The sequence below is a fragment of the Cryptomeria japonica genome, chromosome 10 (genome assembly GCF_030272615.1).
Source record: "Cryptomeria japonica chromosome 10, Sugi_1.0, whole genome shotgun sequence".
Taxonomy (NCBI): domain Eukaryota; kingdom Viridiplantae; phylum Streptophyta; class Pinopsida; order Cupressales; family Cupressaceae; genus Cryptomeria; species Cryptomeria japonica.
Window position 1 is genome coordinate 546,554,266 of NC_081414.1, and position 12,424 is coordinate 546,566,689.

The window sequence follows — 12,424 nt, forward strand, 5'->3', positions numbered from 1 at the left end:
ATGAGATGCCAGTCTCTTTTCTTAGGGTGTTAGATTCCTCTTTCAAAATTATTTGTTTGCAAATATGTTTGCATCTATAATTTCATGTATGGATAAATATTAAATATTTATAAATCATGGAATGTAACATACAATACAACCAGCCAGTCGTGCTCCATCATAAGGATCCAATTTTGTTCCATTCAAGATTCCTGCCCTCATGGTTGACTGTTGTTATAATTTGATGCGGATCAGAATCCAACAAAATTGAAATTTTAAGAGTACCAAGGTGATTCACAAGCCCCTATTGATCTAGTACTTCACAACAAAAATCCTTTCAAATCTCTGTAACTTCTACTAGACTATATTTAGTTTGGATTCCAACTCTGCCATGGTTATCCACCAGCCAACTAGCTATGAGAATCTATATGCTAAGAACTGCATGTAATTTTCACATCGCTGCAAAAGACAACTCAACCATCCATGATCCCTCAACTTCAATCGGCCATTCCTTGGTAAATGAACAACTAAGAACATATGTGCACTGTGTACTAGCTTCAGTCATGCAATATGCCCATGAAATATTTATATACATTATTATAATCCAAGTTTTTATGATAATATACTTTCCTTGTTTCATAGTAATAACATAACATTCATGCTCACAGGTTTGCACACAGCTCCTGGTTCTTGTAACATGCATGCAACCAACATACACATAAGAAAAAACAAGGATAAGTCAACTTGCCATCCCAAGAATGTCCCCATCTTGGAAGCAACTAACTTCTTTGGGAGGGAAGCATCCTAGTGGAACACTACTTTTATAGCCTTGTTAGAAAGATCTCTTTGGTTTTTATTTAATTGTTCCCAACTTTTTGTCACGGAAAATTTCCCAAACATTTACTTAATGCTTTATGATATTACATGTTACTCCAGTCTCCAATAGACAGCAGTATATAGAAATGGATTGTCTTCTATGGTTTCTTCAAGATACAACAGTTGGACACGAAGCAGAGGCATCAAAGGTAATTGGTGATGCCGAGTTGATTGCCAGATAAGTAAGAAGTATATTCAGTATAATTCAAGATATTTGGGTAGATTAACCATAGGATTTTAGATTTAACTAAAAAAATTAATGCACTCAACATCAATTTTTAGTGGCACAACATAAAAAATCAAAGTACAATTCTTTAGTCTCTTCTAATATATCTATATTTCCTCTCACTACTGCTAAATTAAATAAACTTCTGTTGATAATTTCTACACCTGTTTCAAATGATAAGAAAAAAATTCATGTTTTTTATGATGATATTCAAATTTTGGAATTACTAGGAAATGAGGATGTATAATGTCCCCTTCCTAACTAGTTGAGTTGGTGAACCTTTAGCCTATCCAGTTGGTTCTCATAGGCTAATGAGTCAGGGTTAGGGAACCTTGGAGGCAGTTTATCCAATGGTTTGATAGTATTTGATGGTTAGTTGAGCTCCCACCATTATTATGAGCATAATGCCCTTTTTTGGAGCAATTTTGGGTTAGTCTTCCAATACTTACTATTTTCAGTAAGTTTCTAGCACCGACTGGGCCAGCTAGCAGGGTTACTATTTTTTAGCATTGTCGGTGGGTTTAGTTTTGATGACTATCTCAGCATTTTATATAGTCTGGTGGGTTTCAATAAAATAATGATAACTTTTTTATTTTTGATAAGCCACAGCCGAAGTGGTATTATATTAATAATAAAAAGTCTTACAAAATACTACTATTGCAGTTCATGCTTGCTATCTATCTCAGGATGCCCTATACGGCACTTCTAGAGAGCTATTCTCCATCTAATATCAGGCACCTATGCCTATTGCTAGCTACTGGGCATGAATAGCTATACAAAATTCATGCTTGCAATTACACATTCAAAACAAAATTAATCTATATCAGAGTGCCCTATATGACACTTTCAGGGAACTGCTCTTTACCTAATATCAGGTGTTAGTGCTTGGCACTAGCGATTAAGCATGATTACCTATACAAAAATTCATGCATATACTACTACAAATGCAAATGAAAATTAAGCCTTATTTGTAGAAGAGCCTCTAGGAATTGGCCCTCGTTTTTTGCCTTTACCCTTCACCTTCATCAGACTCTGATCCACATAGACTCACTCCCCGTGAGGAGGGAGAGGTTGTTTGGCTGCTTGAATCACCTCCTTCTGCAGCTCGCTGGGGCCAGCGCGATCATGACTTTTCTTCATCAGATTCTGCAGAATTTCAGTCACCTCCTCTTCCTCTCTGGCTTCTGCCATCTCATGGGACCATGGAGCATACCCTTCTACAATCATATACTCCTTCCACCAATCTCCACCCGGGGTCGCCTTCTGACCGAGCCACATCTATAGGAATTCGACATTTCTAGCAATGTTGGGTTTCCTTTCTTCAACGGTTGCCACATCCTTGACAATGAGGATGGGTCTTTTAGGAATTTGATCCCTATTTGCTCCCGAGTCCTGTTGTGACCTTTTTTCACACGTAGCCCCATTTCAAATGGGGACCCTCTCTTTTCCTGCTTTCTAGGGTTTTTGTTAGTGTCTCATGGCCTTCCACTTCAGTTATGCCAAGCCTTGCCCAGTTTTGAGCAGTTCAGGTCCCAAGGATTGAAGGTTAGTTTTTGCAAACCGTGATTCCAAAGTATGAACACCGCCAAAGTGCTTAGAAAGGCCAAAGGACGAAGATCGCAAATGATTTGGATAAATTCGGACAACTTTCTATTTTTAGAAAAATTGTTTTTTTCTTTTTTCCTATTTTTTAGGAAGTTTCGTTTTTGGCATTTTTAGCCCAATCCCCGATATGGCTATTTTTAGAAAGTTTTTCCTATTTTTTAGGGATGTCTGATTTTTGCTTTTTCAGAATGGGAATCTAGGGTTTGCACTGATACCACTGACCTACTTCGACCGGGATCGAAAATTTCCAAGTTTTGACCTAAAAAGCCAGTTCCCTACTTTTTAGGGGTCATAATGCTTCAAATGATTTACCTGAGTATGGATTTCAAATTTCTAGTTAATCTGGTTAAATTTGGCTAAAATGTGAAATTTTGAAATTTTCCAAAATTTTTCTAGCTAGCTAATGGATAAGGTTGAGTGTCATGACAGGGGTTCAGAGAGCCCACCCAAGCAAAAGATGTTCAAAGTCCGCCATGATGAGGTAACATCAAAGTCCGCCCAAGATGCTAGCAATGGGGAGATGATCAAGATTCGCCATGATTGGAAGTGCGTCAAAGTCTGCTATGGTGAAGGGGAAGCAAAAGTCCGCCCAAGGAGAGATCATCAAAGTCCGCTCTATCATGGGAAAGGCTCAAAGTCCGCCTTGTAGAATGGTCCCAAAACTCCGCCCTATGCCTTTGGTAGGGTCACCTCCAAAGTCCGCCATGTAGAGGGATGTCTAAAGTCCGCTCATAATGGTGTATAAGCCTCCAAGAAGCCCTCTTAAAACTCCGCCCTATGCCTTAGGTAGGGTCACCTCCAAAGTTCGCCATGTAGAGGGATGTCTAAAGTCCATTCATAATGGTGTATAAGCCTCCAAGATGCCCTCTTAAAATTCTGCCCTATGTGGGAGCCTTCACAAAAGTCCGCCCAAGGAGAGGTCAAGAAAGTCTGCCCTCATGAGAAGTTGAAGCCCAAGCAAAGTCTGCCCCCTTGGTGATAGTTGGAAAGTCTGCCTTGGTGGAGGTAGCATCCAAGTCCGCCCTATGCCTTAGTAAAATGAGCCTCCAAAAGTCCGCCCAAACATGAAAGTCAAGCAAAGTCAATAAAATTTTGAGTGATATCATCAAATCTTCTAAGAAAATCGAACTCCTAATCAAATTAGAAAGTTGGAAAAAGGAGATTTTCAAAGATCATTGAGCTGGGAAATTAAAATGGAAACTCAAAAGTAAAATGGGAAAGAAGATATTTTGCAAAATCAAGAGGATTTTCGAACTAAGTTCTAAATTAGAAACTTTGGAAGATATTCTTTTATGAGCCTAGTTCGAATTAATCAACTGAAAACAAATTAGAAACTTGCATAAGTGAAGGATTTTCGAACTAAAGAAGATGACAACACTTTCCCAAAATACGAGTTAGATTTAGAAATATGAGTTGGAGGATTTTGCATGTTTCTAATTGGGAATTCAACTTTATTTACAAATACTTCATTTGTAACTTCATTTTTACACACCAAGAAGTTCGAAGTTCTTGAGGAGAGCAAAGTAAAGTGTTGGCAGTTTGGAGTTCATCTGGAGAAAATTTCGATACTGCTGGTAGTTGGACGAACTTCGTGACGAAGGATTCACAGATTTTTGAGTGAAGCCAGCTGGTATAAGAAAGAATAGCTAATCCTTTCTGAGTTTTCCAAAGAATTTTCCAGCCTTACTTCAATCAATTCGAAGGTGAAGTTGAATTTACGATGCAGATTTCTGTATTTTCTAAGTTTTTTCAGAGTTTTGAAAAATGATTTTTAGTGGATTTATTCGAATTTCTAGTGAAGAAAAATCATTTTTTTTGACTAAGTATAGGAGAGTTTTGAGTTATAGCACGTAGTATGGTATTGTGATCACAGCCATCCTTGAAAATTGAAGAAGTTTACAGATGAAAATTCAGTTTTTATGGCTAAGTTAAAAAACAAATAAATTGAAATCTTCAAACACTTAGCCATTCGCAGCCCCCTTTATTTTCTTCAATTTACGAATCAATTCCTAACTTAGGTTTCATTGTCTGATGGCAAATTCTAGGCACTATGAAATTTCAAGTGGATAAAGATGCTCCTCCTGAGTCAAGGATGACTTCGAAATGGAAAAATGTTAGCGACACCAACCTCCGACACATCAATCTGAGGGAATTTAAAAAGCGAATGTTTGGTCTGCACAACCTTGTGCCTACCACAACTGCATGAAAGATGATGAAGAGTGGCATCATGCATGTTGTTGGCTTTCTCCCCGCCATGCAGTGCACTGAACTAGTAGTTGAATGTGCTAAGCATTACAACCCCACTAGTAAAGACATTGTTGCGCCTAATGGAAGAGTGCTGGCGAACATAAGTGATGAGGCCATCAGAGAGGCCTTCAGGATCCCAGAGTATCACAACACGGTGCATGTGACAAAGGACGAAGTTGATAGCATGTATCAGGACCACTTGGAAGAATATGATGCCATTGTCAACCATTCCTGGCTGGACAAGCCAAGGAAAGGCGCCTCCAAACTTCAAAGGAAGAGCTTAGTGAGAGCATACTTCAAGGAAGACATTGGAGACATGATCGTTCTGCTGAACAGGATAATGGGAAATCCTCAAGGTGCTCCATTCGAGCCCTAGATGTATTATTTCATTAATGAAATAATGAATGGAGTAAAAATGATAGACTGGGCGCGGATGATAAGTGACAACTTGGATGGTCAGCTGAGGAACCTAGAAGCAAATAGAACCTTCTTCATGAGTTCGTACCTGTTTTATTCCTTGGCCAGAACCTACAGATATAGAGGTCTCATTTGCAGAGGAGAAGTAGGGAACAAAGAGAACCAGTTTCCAGTCTATGATTGCTATCCGCAGTTCCACATGGAAGAAAAGTTCCATTTTAAAAGAGTGAATGATACCTTCCTCATGCACATCACGCAGACGTTGCAAGGTGGACTACACCAGAGACTCTCTCAAGAGTCTATGGACTTCATCAGTCGATTCGGGTATTGGTATATCCAATATCCAAAGTTCACTTACCTTAGGATTCGGGTATTCTCTGAGTCTCCCTATAAGCTTCCAGCTTACCCTACCAACCGAGTTGTGCTACTCGAGGTTATGAGGCAATTGGAGGGGTATATGGCGATTCAAAGGGATAAACAGAAGAAGGCAGGAACTTCCTCTCTTACAATTGGTAATGGATTGGAAACATGTCCATCGTCACAAGATGCTGCAACTACTGAGAAGGAGTTGGCCTGATATCCCTTTTATCAGTACAAGGCAAGAAGGAATTTCAATCCATTCCACAAAATAAAGAGGGTCGAAGGAATGACATTTGAACAAAGGGCTGATCTAGAAGATTATTGGGCTAATGCAGCCGATAGTTTCAAGATCGGGAAGAGATTTTGGTCGAGGATTCCTTTGAGCATGGTAAGAGAAACAAAGGTATTCAGAGTTGCTGACCAAGTAGAGGATAGCCTTGAGCTTTAGCAGCCGGGCTTTGAAAAGATGAAGAATGAACCACTAGTTTTGATAGATTGGGCAAAGGGAGAGAAATCAAATCTAGCAGACCTCATGAGGACGGTGGTTGAGTATTCTAGGTGGTGGACATCTGAAAGGACAAGGCAATTAAAGTCCAAAGGTGTGGCCTTGACCTATGAATTGATGGGAGTGGATGACTCTTTGTCCTCCAATCCTTGTACCTCTGCAGGTAATGCCCGGAATCCAGAAAGTGTTGGGTCTCGGAAGAGGAAGGAGTTAGTTGGAAGCTCCGTAAAGGTCACAGGAAAGAAGATTGTAGGGGAAAGATGGGAGTCCAGCGAAGGCCAATCCATCCTAAGTGCCACTTCTATCGTACCTGATCAGAATGTAGTTGAGGAACAGGAGATGGACATATGCATGGTTAATGATGAAGTAAGAGTGCCTTCTCCTTCGATTGAGGAAGTAATGAAAGAAGTTGTCCAAAGTCCGGACAGAGAGCAAATTGAAACGCCTACATCTCCCATAGTCTTCTTAGATGGCATAGCTGCAAACCTAGGAGGGACAGATGATGGATTTGACCAGAATACTGTAGAGCAATCAACTATCCCTGATTGGCTAAGGGAAAGAATAAAGGCTAAGGTCCCCAAGGAGGCCTGTTCTGAAGAAATCACAGCAGCATTTCTGGAGAAGGTGAAAGAGCCAGCTATAGCTAAACCACCCAAGCCCGCCAGAAAGTTTTCTTTGATTCAAAGAGATAGTGCAGGATTCAAGACAGACCACATAGCGGTGCTTAAAGAAGGAAAAAGTAGGGACAATGTTGCCGCAGATGATTACAAGATCACCACTATAGAGTTGGGTAAACCCACCCAAGACCAAGAGGTCCAGTATTTCGATGACTCTTGTAACGCCCTGAAGGCAAGTTTAGCTCAAAAAAGAGAGAAGAGAAAGAAGGTTGAAGAAGAAAACTAGCAATGGAGAAAGTACGTTCTCCATCTTACCAGGCCACTTAACCATGAGATCCCGGTTACCCCTCCACAGCCTCTTCAGCAGGAATCGATGAAGGATTATGAAGATATGAAGGGCATGTTCACATGGGCCAAGGAGTGGATTTCAGACGCTTTAGCACGTGCTGATATACTGGTAGAAAATTTAGTGTCAGCACATGAGTCGGCCTCTTCGCTGATCAGCCGTATCCAGGATCTAGCTACCAATTGGGAGGACGTAGAGGAAATTCAAGATGAAATACTTCCGCATCTGAAGGTTATTCGAGGCTTGTCGAAGAGAAGTCTAGTGGATGGAGGCATCATACAGGCCGGAGATAGGTATGACTTCAACACCTGGTGTTATGCCTTGGTCACCCGGATTGAAGTTTTGAAGAAATCCGAGACTAAGTGCTTTGAGACAGAGGAGAGTGTCAGGGAGATCCTAAGCAAGGTGTTTCATGTAGCATCTGAGATCTGGAAGAAAGAGAGTATAAGGGACAAGCATTTGCAGGAAGAGAACCTGAGAGCCAGGATTCAGTCAAGCTTCTTCAAGGATTCAGGGATGATTGACAAGGGCGATCTTTTGGAGATTGCAAACTTTATCTTCATCGATGAAAACTTTCTTGCCCAAGCGGTTGAGTGGGAAAGCATCCTCGCCACATGTACCGATGATGTGGACATCATCGACTTCCAGATTAGCAGTTTGCCAAGTGTCACTATGGAGGAGGTCAGGCTTATTGTGTCTAGGTACATTGAATCTGCGAAAGAGGAAAGTGGACACTCACCTCAGTGAGATTAGCAGCTGTGCCACATGTCACTTTCTTATTCATTCAAGCTGACAGTGTTTTGGGAAACCTTAATTAGGGTTTAGAGCTTTCAATCTTGGCCCTTGATCACTGTTTGATCTCGACCGTTCATTTATTTTTGAGAAACTATATAAGGCTACCTCCTCTCATTTGGAGAGGGTGAGGTTTTTTGATGTATTGTTGCGTAAGGTCATTTCCAGATAATATATTGCATGTGCGCTTTCTCTTAAGGCTTTGTAATCCCTATTGTTTGAATGATTTGCATGGTTTTAATTTCCTCAACACTTCGTTAAAGTTAATTTAGATTTGCTTCCTTTGTTGTTAATTTGAATGAAGGATTTGATAAGTGCCAATCGATGGTGTATCTTCGCTCATACTTTTGGTGAATGGATGATTTCCATTTAACCGTGCAAAGTTAGTCTGAGCCCATCCTCTGTGCATCCCAATACCTTAATCATAAGCACAATCCATTGAAGATTGCACCGGCTTTGTGTAGTTGTCCCTAGTGTGGCGAAGCAAAGTTTGGTTTCTCGAGAGCGCCCAATTGATACCGTCTTCGAAGTTCGTAGGATTAGATTAGCTTTCTCAAACCCTATCTCTTTTCTCCTTTTTTGGAAGTCTAAATCCCCAAAAATTCCAAAAAAAAAAAAGAGCCTAAAATTGCTAAATCCATCTAAGTCCAACAGTTCAAGACATTTGTTAACGTAAGTCCCCCTTGATATTTTCAGCATACACTACCCAAGAAGCTATTTCACTAAAGTCGCTTGTTCGCACATATAGACCTTGGAATCAGTAGTGATTTTTCAGGAGAGGATAGAATACCTTCGAGTATCCTATTCTAATGTTTGGTAGATGATAAAACAGACACCAACAAGTCCCTCGACCCAACCCTCACCAGATAATCCTCTGGGTATGGAGCCCTCAACTCCTCATCCACATTGTCTACAACCAAATTCAAATTTCCCAAAATCTCCTTTCGAAAAAGGGCACGACATAGCATTATTGCCTCAAATTTTGGCAATCCCATCACCAGTAGGATAGACACAAACACCGCAGGGATGTCCATGTTCGCCCGATAACGATAGTCCAATTCAATTAACTCATCCCCTAAGATTTGCCTAACTGATCTGTTAACCAAATCATCCTCCGACTCAAGAATCTCCGCCCATCTTTTATCCTTGATAGCGCCAAGAAATGACATTTGTCGTTTCTCTGAGAGTAAGCGCAACGTGGACTCCATTGAGATAACAAGTCAAATACTGAGCTTTGCCAAATTTCACCTTAAAGCTTCTATTACAAGCCTGCTTATAAAAGCTACAAACCTCATATGACACCACCACACAATGATGAAAACGATATCGAGGTAGTCACATACATGTAAAGCCTTTATCAACTTGCCAAAATTTAAAAAATGCAACCTTGAGGTGAGATTAAATCTGTCCGCAATCCTTAGATCTTTGGCTTCGATAGGAAATAATTACCATGTACACCTCATTTAATGATGCTTTCATATCAAGCCCTGTCGATGTCATTTCGAGTATTTGTATCAAATCCGACCTATGTGGCACATAATGTTGAATTGGCTGACAGCTCATGCACAACTATATTTTCTCCATCCGCACCCCGATTAACCGGCCTGTCAACTAGTCCATTTGCTTCCCTAAAGATGTGGTTGACTGTGTAATCTTCCATTATATCCAAGATCACTGGAGCAAGATCAAGAAGGCCACTTAGCTTCCAATTAGGCGTATCTCTCATTCTAATGGCATTAATGATGATTGTCGAATCCCCCTCAATTTCCACTTTTGAAATACCTAATGACTTGCATAGTAGAAGGCCTTCAATCAAGCCATGGAATTCTGCTAAGTTATTTGTGGCCTATCCCAGGCATACTGTTTTATATGCAATAATTTTCTTTTTACATGAGTGGATGATACCCTGCACTTGACATACCCGGATTTCCACGAGAGGCTTTGTCAAACTGTAATGTCCTCTTCTCAGTGAGGAGTAATCAATGGTCCATTGGCCTATTCCGAAGACCCGTAGGCTGATTGGAATGAGGAATTAGGGTTTCCTAATTTCTAGGAGGATTCTTAGCAGTTTTTAGGGATGCTCTGGTTGGAGTTTGGCAAATAGAACTGAGGATTCCTTCCAGGATTTTCGAGAGCTTCACGGTGGTTTAACATGCATTTTGTTCCGAAGTGATTTATGAACTTACTCTTTTTAGTAAGTTGGTGGCAACTGACTGGATTTTGAGGTTTTTCTGGGTTTTCTGACCTCTCTCACAAGGTTCGATGAGCATGTCTTTCGGAGATGTTTTCATGACTTACAATTTCTAGTAAGAGTCAGTTTAGGCAGTGCTATTTTTGGCAGCCTTGAGCAAAGCTCCAATCCAGTTCAGATTAGTGTTTTCTACACTTCCGTTCACATGGTTGATTTGGCAGCAATCAGTGGTTGATTTATAATTGCTAATTAAATATTATTACATTATTCTAAGTTTAATATTTAATTATTTCATTAATTATATTTTGGAGGAATGACTTAGGAAGGAAAATATTATGTTATTTATCCTAAGTCCGATTTTATTTCCCAAGTCTGGTGGACGTCCAAATGAAGTCATTCTACACTATATTATTTTGTAATGTCCCCAATTTTAATTAAGTGACTTAATTAAGTTAATTAATTATGTGGTCCTAAATTTTAAATAATATCATAAGGGCTTATTTGATTAATTAATTTAATTATTAAATAAAGGGTCCCAAATTAGTAAAATAATAAACTATTGTCATCCTGCTTGTAACCCTTCGAGAAACTTCCTAGAGCTCTTTATAAGGCCGAGTTTTGCATAATTGTAGGTATGGTGAATTTTATATTTACTTTGTATCTACGAATTCCAATTGGAGTTTGGCAGTGTTGTAGTTTCGAAGGTGCAAGATCCTCCCTATTTTGTATTCGCAGTTTCGGTGGTTAGCAGCCGCCCTAGTCTGCCGTTGGAGATATCATTTCTGATATTTCACTTTGTACTTCATTTTTGCATCTATCTCTAACGTGTGGAAATATAATTACAAATATCTAGTTCTTGGTCATTCAATGTTGTTGGTGCATACTTTGTGTTGATAATTCATTCCCCTACCTACAATAATCTTATCGACGGAGGAATTATCTATGATTGGATCCTTCAGTGGAAGTAACAATACTGTACGGAGTGTTTGGAAGTGGCGGCCTACTTTTCCGTACGAGTGGAACTTGCATCCGAAGCCGAAGGGTATCAAGTGTCGTTGATTGAGGGTCGAAGGTGTCGAAGGTACTTTGCCCTCGAGTGCTTCCCTCAAGTACTTTTCCCTCAGGTATACTTCCCTCGGTAATTGCCCTCGGGTACTTTTCCCTCGGGTACTTCCCTCGGGTGCTACACTCGGATACTATGTCATAAGAGAGCGCCAATACAACATAGTAGTATGTGACGTGTGGTGGAAATTTGGGTACCGTACGGTTGGGTACATTACAGTGGTATCAGAGCCAAGATCCTGCCAGCCTATGGAATGCTTAGGATGACTACAAGAATGGAAAAAAGGGATAATGAAATTGCTGCCAATTAAATCACCAAGTGGTATAACAAATATCAAAAGAGGAAGAATCTTCTTACATTTCAAGAATATCTAGTTATGATAATAAAAAGAATACCTGTGCATGAGGAGGTTATCAGAATCTTTGATTAATGCTCAAGTGAACCTGAGGAGATCAAGGCTATCGAATCCTTTGATAGGTACTGTGTAAGGAAAAGAAAAGAGGAGTTGGATCCTGAAATAGGAACTCAATCAGAATCAAAGAAAGATGGAGAAAAGTTCACATGTTCACCCCAGCGACAAGAGGGTATGGACAAGCCAGAGACAACAATTGTCCCTTCATGTGGAGAACACTTAAACTTTCATGATAATTGCAAGGATGAAGATGTTTGAATGAAATTTGTCAAGCCAACAGTGATTGATCAACTTCATGGAGATGCGAACTCTAGCAATAATCCCTTACAAGAGAAATCTCTACAATTGGTTGAATACGAAGTTTATTTGGTTGAGCATGAGGCATGCATGATTGTCATCTCTCCTTGTGAGTGGCATCTATACGAAGAAAGCAAGTTGGATTTTGATGAGTTATTCCTCAACTCTGAGCAGGGCAATGTTTATATCAGAGTGGAACAACGCAAGCTGATTGGGGATTTGCAAGTGGTGCTCGCAGTCAAGGTGCGGCGTCAAGCTTTCGGTAGATATGGCTACCAGCATCCGCGCATGGTCTGGGATCCTGTTGATGTGTTTTTTATGCACATGCGAACATAGAATACACTACCAAGGTATCCTATCGTCTCTTGAACAAATTTTCCCCGATTGTTAAAGAGCTCGCCGAAGGATCAATTGGAGCAACTCCAAGGTTCTGATATGTAGGGTCTCTACGTGTGGATAAGCTCTTGCGGTATGATGTGATTTTGCTGGAA

At 40.2% G+C, this 12,424-nt stretch overlaps 1 protein-coding gene across 1 annotated transcript in view; it reads right to left on the reverse strand.

The window, feature by feature from the left end:
- LOC131060759 (uncharacterized) overlaps positions 1 to 12,424 on the reverse strand; it is a 297,226-nt gene that overhangs the window by 51,801 nt on the left and 233,001 nt on the right. The window lies entirely within an intron of this gene.